Consider the following 7061-nt stretch of genomic DNA (forward strand, 5'->3'; position numbering starts at 1 on the left):
TATCAATAGAGTTCAGTATTGTTCTCAATATTGTTCATTTAATTGCTTGTTTCCAAACATGCTCCAGTGTCACTCTGACAGAGAATCTGCCAGTACAGCTACATTCCCTGTTGGCATGCTATCTGCTCTACTATCGAGATCTCCTCAAATAATGCGTTGTTTGGTTAGAAATTAGTTATAAACACATTTATCAGGCATGTCACAGAATCGAATTGGAATGGTTTGAATTCCGTAATTTATATCGATCGTTTTTGTTTTAGCTTCTTCAGATCGCGTTTGAATTGGTGAACTACGTAAATCTCATAGTAACATTAGAGGAATAAAAGAACAAACGAATAAGGAAACAAAACAAGCCGCATGATTAGAAAACAAACCCATGATCAGAAAAAAATACAATTGAGAAACAATCAACATTTGCAATTTATATTAAATAAAAGATAAATTTAATTGTGTAATTTTTATTAAAAGAAAAACTTTTTTATTACTTGAAAGTGTTTTAATGTTACAAGTTCTCATAAAAATACGATTTCACTTGTAAAAACCAAAGTGGTTTCAAACCGAAAAAATTTTGCGGTTTTCGTTGTCTGAAGAAGCTATATACGGAATTAAAATTACTTTCATACGGAATTCGTTCCTGTGACATGCTTGTATATTTCATGCATGACATTGTCCACACACCATCAACCAACAGCTCCCACCAACAACCTTTCACATCATAAAGGCGTTAAGTTGACTCAGTCCACGAGCCGCCTGTTTTCATGAAATTGTAGCATTAAATAAATACAAGTGAAATTTGTTTGTTAAATTTTTGCATTATTATGTATATCATATAAAATTATAAAAAGTTAAATTTTAAAATAAATATTAATCATCACATTAATCTGGGCATGAGAGAATTTTGCTATTATGTTTTATAAACTTCTTATAATATATGTTTATAATTATTCTATTTACTTATTTATTTATAATATGTTGGTAATTCATATGTATGTATATATTTTCATAATTTTTAATATGTTTTTTTTTAACGCATTTATCTTCTGTGGGGAATACTATTATAATTAAGTTTTTTTGTTTGTTATTTTTAGTTATTTTGTATGGAATATGTGCCTAAAAATAGGGTTTGTAGAAATTTGGCTTTTAATACTTAAGCTGTTTTTAATATAATTCATTTGAGTCAAGTCTAATGAAATTATCATGGTAGAATTAAGAAGGTCAAGCCATGCAATCATATGTTACATTTTTTCTCAAAATTATTCATTTAACAAAATTTCATTGTCAAATGTATATTTACAAATCCATTGTACATACACAAATCAGAGATGGGAACCATCATTCCATGCAATGAAAATTGACAAGCTAAATTACAGAAAATGCAAAGATTGAAATGCTTATTTGAAATGACTTTACCTTCTTAATTTTACAATGGAAATTATGAATTAAACTTAATGGGGGTTGCAAATAATTTCATATAATAAAACTAAAATCATTTCATTGCCGCTATCAAATCAGTTCAAAAACAGCATAATTTTCTAGCTAGATCTGTGGTCTATGATAGATATGCGGTCTATGGTCTGTGATCTAGATCGGTGGTCAGGACAGAAGATCGGCTCTGGAGGCTTCCCTATAAAAACCTTGTCCAAAACGAGCTATTAGAATTAAAGAGGGGGTCTTCACGGACATTTTCGCATCAATACTAGGTTCGAAATCACTTTTTGGTAGAACAAAGTTGGAGATTTTCTGATTTCCAACTGGTGGTCAGGACAAAAGATCGACTCTGGATGGCTTCCTATTCAAACCTCGTCCAAATTGAGCCATTAGAATTAAAGAGGGGATCCTCACGAACATTTTCGTATTTTTTTAAATATCATTTATAGTATTTTTTTGAAATCAGTTTTTGGTAGAACAAAGTTACAGATTTTCTGATTTCCAACTGGTGGTCAGGACAGAAGGTCGGCTCTGGATGCCTTTCTATTCAAACCTCGTCCAAAATGAACTATTAGAATTAAAAAGAAGTTCTTCACGAACATTTTCGAATCAATCTTAGTGCAAAATCAGTTTTTGGTAGAACAAAGTTAGAGATTTTCTGATTTCTAACTGGTGGTCAGGACAGAAGATCGGCTCTGGAGACTTCCCTATACAAACCTCGTCCAAAATGAACCATTAGAATTAAAGAGGAGGTCTTCACAAAGATTTACGTACCAATACTTAGTCCAAAATTAGTTTAGTAGAATCATGGTACAATAAGGAGGTGGAACAGCTTCGTAAAACTACAGAAATACAGCTCTGAGGCTATGCCCGCTTCCGGTCAGAACTATTCAAAATTATATGCAAAAAGTTGTTTTTTTATTATTTCAAAATTTTTCCTTTTTTTAAATGATTAAAATAAAACGAAAGATGAATGAAGTGCCTGGAATTCCTTCCAAAAATATGATCCAGAGTGCCCAATCATTTAATTCCATGGCAAAGCTGCTTAATATCTTCATAGCTCGCTCCACAATCTACGTTTCTCCTAATCATTGATTCTGAAAATATTTTGTTGTTATTTTTCAAAACAATGAATAGATACGCAGAATTGGCAGAAGTCGGCACACTCAGAAAAAAATTGTAATCAACTGGTAGCTCCACCTTACCTTTTTATTGTACCATGGGAGAAAAAAGTTGGAGATTTTCTTATCTTCAACAAGTGGTTACAAGTTCCCAAAAAAGCCAAATCAAACGAACAGCAATATTGAGAACATATATTTGATACATAAGTTTCAACACAATATTTTTATTTTAAATACTGTTTTTGTTGGGTGTACATTTAAATATTTTTGTTATTAAAAAAGTACAAAGCATGGTACAATAAGGAGGCAGAACAGCTTCATAAAACTACAGAAATAAAGCGCTGTCAGAATTATTCAAAATTATATCCAATAAGTTGTTTTTATTTATTTGATATTTTTTGTTCATTTCTAAAAGAGCTAAATTATGCGAAAGGCGAATGAAATGCTGGATGTTCTCTCAAACATATGATCCTAATTGGCCAATCCTTCAATTCCGTGGCAAATCTGCTTAATATCATTATTGCCCACCCCGCAATTTAAGTTTCTTCCTAGCACTCTTAGAAAAAAATTTTAATCAGCTGGTAGCTCTACCTTTCCTTTTTATTGTACCATTACCACACGTAACCACACGCAGCATTGACAATTAGAAGTTGCATCCATGCTACATTTTTACAAAGCCACCAAGTTGACAACATTGTGGCCGCAAATAAACAATTATTGTGACTAAATTGAATTGTGATCAGTTGGCACAGAAATAAACAGCAGATAGACTAAAGTTCTGGAATATTTTGCATGTCTGTGGTGTCACTGTAAACAAAGAAAAAGAAATGTTAACAAAGGAAAATCGAAGAGTTATATTATTTATTTTAACCTACAATACAACCAACCCTGGGTCTCCAAATCAAATTTCGTTGCAAAGGCCCTAACTCTAGTTCTTCTTTTGCAAAAAAAATTACATAAGAACCACCATGTTTCTTATTTTGCTGCTGAACATCTCCGAACTCAGCATGGGAAAGACTGTTACCTTAGTGCCCTATTTTTGGGCAATACCTAGAGCAATTGCATTGTACCTCCAGCTGTAAGGCAAGACCTGCCATTTTCTTTTTTTCGTCAAATTCACAACTATATCACGGGCTTCTCGGACAGCTTTTTGTCCAGCCAAACCAGCGGCCATGGGCAATGGGACACCTTCGTCATTTATACCCAAACCTTTGATATGGCTTTATTCAGAAATCCGTTGGGTGCGAACGCTACTTTTAATTTCTTCGATTTTCATGATTAGACAGTAAGAAAAGCAAAATATTTCAAAACTTTAGTCTGAAAAACGATGTTTGTTTGCTGTTTATTTCTGCGCCAACTGAGCACAATTCAATCACAATAATTGATTTGTTGTCGCTACAATGTTGTCAACTTGATGGCTTTGTAAAAATGTAGCAGTGTTGCAACTTCTTGGAATTGATTTGATAACGGTATTTCGCATGAAACCCTTCAGAAATGACTTATGTTTTATTATATAGAATTATGTACCACCCCATTGAGTTTTTAATTCATAATTTCATTAAATAATTATATTTTTTATTTATTTTCATAATATTTCATCAGCACCGTTGAAAAAAAATGTACTAAAAGAGAAATTGGGGTTTCTGTGTCACGCTGTGAATGTCTATAACTCGTTATCAAAATTTAGCGTAATCCTGTCTAGAGCATTTCTAGTAGTAGTTGTAGTATTCCACTAGCTTGGGACCATGGTAGAAGAATATAGGTAGACGCGTCGACACTGCTGCTGGGACAATGAACTGTCAAACCAATTTTGGAATTGAAAATGTTGAATGAAAAATTATTTAAATTTGTAAAAATTGTAGAAAAACGCGAATTATAATAGCCTCCGAATGACGTAGTATAACAAAACGTATAAAAATCTACTTATATTTGAAAAAACCATTTAAATTCTTTTGACATATAAATGCTCCCAAGCGTTGATGCATCTACCTGTATTCTTCTGCCATGCTTGGGACTAATGATAGTCCGCGAAGCCGGGATATCGGGACATCTTGCAAATATATTTTTTCTCAGTTCCAAATTTGTCGTTATTACAGTTTATGCATGGTACAATAAGGATATAGAACAGCTTCGTAAAACTACAAAAATACAGCCCTGAGGCTATGCCCGCTTCCTGTCAGACTCATTCAAAATTATTGTTTTCATTTTTTTTTTCATATTTTTCCTCATTTTTAAAATGAGTTAAATAGCGCGAAAAATGAATAAAACGTCTGGATTTTTCTCTCAAAAATATGATCCTAACTGTTCAATTTTTCAATTTCATGGCTATACTGGTTAATATATTTAATGCGCGAGCTGCAATTCATGTACCTTCCAATCATTGGTTTTGAAAAAATATATATTTTTTTAACAATTAATACATACACAAAATTGGCAGAAGTCGGGCACACTTAGAAACAAATTGTAATCAGCTGTTAGCTCTTCCTTACCTTTTTGTTGTACCATGAGTTTATGCAACACCACTGTTCTGTTTAATAATATATAAGTTGAATGGACTTCTTTGAATTATATTTAAGCTTTTGGATCGGTCATAAATAATGTAATAAATGTCATGACTACAATAGATTCCAGTGAAGGTACGTTCTATGATCACTCGCAACGCTTGTGTGCGTGGGGTGAATATACATTTAGGCACAGCAAGCTTTAATAAGTTAGTGCATGCGTAACCAACCATCAAACACCATTGGAAACAATTTGAACGTTAACCCAGAAGCATTTGGAAGTGAGTAACTCACTACCTTTTTAAGATGCTACTTCTGCGACGCTTCTAATTGTAATAAATGCGATAGTATGTACATCAATAATAACAAAACTACTGTTGTATACTTTCTATCGTCACGACGTTACTACATAGTGCGCCAAGAAATATAACATAAGTTGCGTTCCAGTACTTTTTTAGTAGTAAAACTAGCAGAAGAGAGAACAGTTCGAAATGTCATTCTCATTTAGGTTTGCTCAAAAAATAAGGGAACGGAAAATTAGCAGAAATGCGATAAAATGTCAAAATTCAAAATTCCAAAAGTAAACAGCCTAAATCGGACTGGTGAAACCTTACTGAAAAGAGCGCCAACATTTAAAAAATGAGTATTGAAGACGATAAGTTAAAATTAATAATTTATAATAATAATTAAAAATCTGATTCCTCATTCAGCCAGTCCTCTTCACTGCTGGAATCATCCAAAAGTGAATACATCAGTTGCTCCATATTTTCTCTTTTTGTTTTTTGCACGACAAATATTAGTTTTCATTTTCTTTATTGAAATGTATCAATACATTTTTCAACCTTGTTAGCCCTGCCAATTAAATGTCAAATTTACAATATACACATTTCTGCTCGGCCAAATTCATGTAGCTAAAACAAGCAGAAATGTGCACCACTCAGCGCCATTTTTTTCTCGAGAGAGCTGCAAGTTTTGCTAGTTTTTGGAGTGCGGGAACGCGTTGTAGCAGAATTAGTGTTAATTAGTACTAATTTGCAGGTTCTGGAACACAACTATAATGTGTCGCGTGTGCAGATACTTTCTTGTGACTTCCATCGGACAAACAGCGATAGTTTTCAGTCAGTTATTTATTGAACATAAATGAGACTTTATTCTATCTGAGGAATATAAGACGCTGTGGTACAGTGGTTAGCATGCCAGCTTTGTTCTCTGAACACACAGGATCTATTCCCAAGATAGACATCACATTTTTCAAATGAAAAAATATGAGTATTTGAGCTAATTTATTATTTAAATGCATGTGTACATTGAAAAGTACCAATAACAATAAAAATAGTTACATAAGTCTGGAGTAAAATAATAAAAAAAACTTCACTTCCAAAAACTGTCGAGGAAGTGTTTGTTAGAAGTAACGCTGTAAACGTTATTTAGTCATGCTTAAAACTATCGTGGGCGTGGTTCATGTCTTCTCGAAGGATGCTCCTTTCAGGGTGAGAAACGATAGCAAATGAGTTGGCTGAAGTAGCATTGTTAAATGTTATTCTGAAAAGATTGTATCCAATGTTCTTGCAAGCATAGTCTGTAATATTAATCTTTTGAAATCTTGCATACAGGTGAAGTTCACAATTCTTTCTTCTTGTGCTAATTGGCGTTTCTGAGGAAAATAATACATGAAAAAGACCGGGATGGTATTGAGGATACAAAATGGTTTCTTTATTTAGAGAGTTGTAGTTGTGTTGGTCTGCCATTTCATTATTTGATGTAGGTTCTGTGTTTGTGTTTATTGGTTTAACAGGTGTTCCATTTTGGTTTTTGAAAGTTTTAGTTTCTGTGGAAATGCTTGGGGCTCTTCTTTTATTTTGTTCCCCCGGAGGAGGAGGTGGAATAGGCGGAGGAGGAGGTTCCCCTACTCCCCCATTTTTCAGTTAATGAAGGATTATTTTAACTTTTGTAAAAAAAATTGCAAAAGCAGGAAAAAAACTCAAATTTGTTTATGTTTGTGTGTGTGAAC

At 33.1% G+C, this 7061-nt stretch overlaps 1 long non-coding RNA gene across 1 annotated transcript; it reads right to left on the reverse strand.

Moving 5' to 3' along the window:
* Positions 1-2899: 2899 nt before the first annotated feature.
* LOC131800800 (uncharacterized) lies at positions 2900-3593 on the reverse strand. The gene is made up of 2 exons (XR_009341577.1): positions 3425-3593; positions 2900-3356 (listed from the first exon to the last, which is right to left on the reverse strand). It is a non-coding gene; the product is annotated as an uncharacterized LOC131800800 (long non-coding RNA).
* Positions 3594-7061: the final 3468 nt, after the last annotated feature.

Source organism: Musca domestica, unplaced genomic scaffold, assembly GCF_030504385.1.
Source record: "Musca domestica strain aabys unplaced genomic scaffold, Musca_domestica.polishedcontigs.V.1.1 13, whole genome shotgun sequence".
In the NCBI taxonomy this organism is placed as follows: Eukaryota; Metazoa; Arthropoda; class Insecta; order Diptera; family Muscidae; genus Musca; species Musca domestica.